Below are 2,871 nucleotides of genomic sequence, written 5' to 3'. Positions count from 1 at the left end.
AATTGAAAACATGGATGAAATATGAAACAAATAACATAAAACGCATACAAAGCAGAAAATAACTAAATGTATCAAAAGTATGTCTGTAATATTAGAATTTTCTGAGACAATGAATTTTGGTTATTCGTTTTGTTTTGTTTTTTTCCTGTAAGAGGTTTTTATTTAATAGAATTTTTGGACCAAAAATATCGCAATATATCGCCTTGTTTACAGTATCGAAACATATATGTATCGTATCGTCAAATTCTTGCCAATACACAGCCCTATTAATAAGTATATTGTTCTGCATACAAAGTTTACCATGTACACATGTTCTCAGTCAGCCTGGTTGACAGTTTCAGGAGCTGCTTGAGTAAAACTTCTTTATTCTCCTCCTCATCCTCTTCTTTGTCATCAAACTTCACAAAAGCCTCTTTCACAAGACAGTTTCTCGAAATCGCCACACAGACCGGTCCGGCTTTAAGCTTCCTCGGTTCATTCATAAATCATGTGAAGCCGGTCAGGTCCAGCTCACATGTACACATTCAGAAATGAACCAGCAGCGCAGAACCCAAAGACGTGTGGAGCAGAACTCAGCTGGGCTGAAGAGGACCGCAGCATATTTATTGTAACGGACGTCTGTCTCATGTCAAACAAAACAAACTGAATTAACTTACTTTAGTGATCCTGTGGTTCAATACTTTTTAAACTACAAAGTTGTTGTTCTGTGTCGACTTTAATATTCCCTCAGTAATAAATCTGTTCATTAATCCTGYGGTCGCTCACTGATGTCATCAGTTCATTATCATACTTTGAGCTGTGGAACCGCGGGGTCTGCCCGGCTCTGATACTACCTCTCAGCTCAGAGGGGCATCAGAGGTGGGCTCACTTTACTCGCCTTTGAACTTTGTGATTTTCTGAACAACCCGAGGAAGACAGAACACGCATCAGTCCTGCACTGAGCTGTCTTATGAAAGAGGCTTTGAACTCTCCGTGTGTTCAGCTACAGAGCAGAACTCCAGTTGCTTCATCTTTTTTCTTTCAGTTGGTCGTGTCTTGGATGACTAAGAATCCAGAGAAATATATGATCCTAACATTGGTGTCAGAATACATCACAGGCTTTAAGCTGGAGRGGTATGAAGGCATCTTTTGGACGCCTTGTTTGGTTTTCTAACACCGTCTAGAAGTGTGGCGGTGCCTCGGGACACCATTTCAATCTTCAGGTTCATGTAGATTTAACAGACATTTTTCTGGATTAGATTCGACTTTTGTTCTCAAACACACTAGAAAGGCCTACGAGCCAGTCAGTATTAGGGTGTGGGCGGGCCTTGGGTTTAGCAAAGCTTTAATCCAGCAGCAAGCGTGCATTGGACCACAATTTTATGAAGCCAGAGGAAGACACATTAACCTCTTGAGACCCATGCAAAACAGTTTCCGTTTTTTAATTCTTTTAACTTCAGATGTGTCAGTTGAACCTGGACATGTTTGGTATCAAAATAAACCTAGGAATCTTGGCTAAAAGCTCATGGTAACTATTTTTACATTTGCCAAACGCAGTTCAAATGTTAAGCAGTTGAATCAGAAAGTAAACAAACTGTGTAAAATGTCATCATTGCAAATCTGTAAATACATTCAAGCAAATCTGTAAAGGAAAAATTTTAAAGCAAGTCAAAGTAGATACCTAAATATGTTGTAAAGTGTGTTGAAAGTTTTTTTCACTTGATTCTGAGTGAATATGATCCAACTGAAGTCAAATAGAATTTCTCATTTTTTATATAATATATAGTGACAAATAAATGTTTGGATAATTTTTCAAAAAACAGTCATTCAATAACAAGTCTTTAAGGCAGGTGAGAAAAAAATAATTTTTTGTTATTAAAAACTTCAGATTTCTTAATATTTATTAATGGTACCTTCATGGTCTGTCCTGTGCAGAATGACAAAATGCAAAATTATTTCTTTACTAAAACCTCTGTAACTTTGCTCCAGTTAATTTTAGCAGCATGGATCTTTGCACCGGTAATGTTCACAAGTGGATTTATGGTTTCCAAGCCTGATTCATTATGGTTTTAAATGGGTTATATACTGTGTAATGAAAAAATTATTCAGGTGAGAGTGAAAAAAATTAAAATATTATGTTTCATCTCTAAAACCACAGCATCTGTTTTAATACCTACACTTCTAGTGAAGTCTTTCAAGTGATAGCTTTATTTTGATACCAAGTAGTGTTGGGCGGTATGACAAAAATTTTATATCATGGTATTTTCAACATTTACACCGGTTTCACGGTGTATCACAGTATTTTTCTTTTCATCACAGGTCAGCTGATGATAAAATGTACAAACCCTGCTTATTAACTTTTCTATTTTACTGTACCTCTGTCTGTGTCTCTGTTTCCCTCCTCTAAACGTCTTTTCTTCTYCTCATGGTTGGCGACAGTAGTCACGCATTTTGGTCCGGTTGTGAAGGAGGAGGGTTAAGAAAAGATTATTATCTGGTCTATTGCTTTATGTTATTTAATAAAGATCAACAGCATGACTCACCTTGCACACCAGTCAACTCAATTCCACTACAAAACTTCTTCCCCCAAGCTTTTCACAATAGAAGCACGCTAAAGTCTCCATGCTTTTCCACGTCTCCATTTAAAGTCACGTGTTTAATCTAACTGTGCACGTGACTGAAGAGATGTTTACTACATTCAGCGACGGCGAAAACGGGATGTTATTTAATGTCAGTCAATATACAGYGGGTAAAATAAGTATTGAACACGTCACCATTTTTCTCAATAAATATATGACTAGAGGTGCTAATGACATGAAATTTTCACCAGATGTCGGTAACAACCCAAGTGATCCATACATACAAAGAAATCAAACCATAAAGGTCCAGAAA

General features: G+C 37.0%; 1 protein-coding gene across 1 annotated transcript in view; it reads left to right on the top strand.

Moving 5' to 3' along the window:
* The window catches only part of LOC106531879 (constitutive coactivator of PPAR-gamma-like protein 2), a gene marked incomplete in the record, with an annotated part of 25,207 nt that overhangs the window by 12,760 nt on the left and 9,576 nt on the right, over positions 1-2,871 (top strand).

The sequence above is a fragment of the Austrofundulus limnaeus genome, unplaced genomic scaffold (assembly GCF_001266775.1).
Source record: "Austrofundulus limnaeus strain Quisiro unplaced genomic scaffold, Austrofundulus_limnaeus-1.0 Scaffold687, whole genome shotgun sequence".
Lineage (NCBI taxonomy): Eukaryota > Metazoa > Chordata > Actinopteri > Cyprinodontiformes > Rivulidae > Austrofundulus > Austrofundulus limnaeus.
The sequence above is the reverse complement of the archived record's forward strand: the minus strand, read 5'-3'. Positions and strand labels throughout refer to the sequence as shown.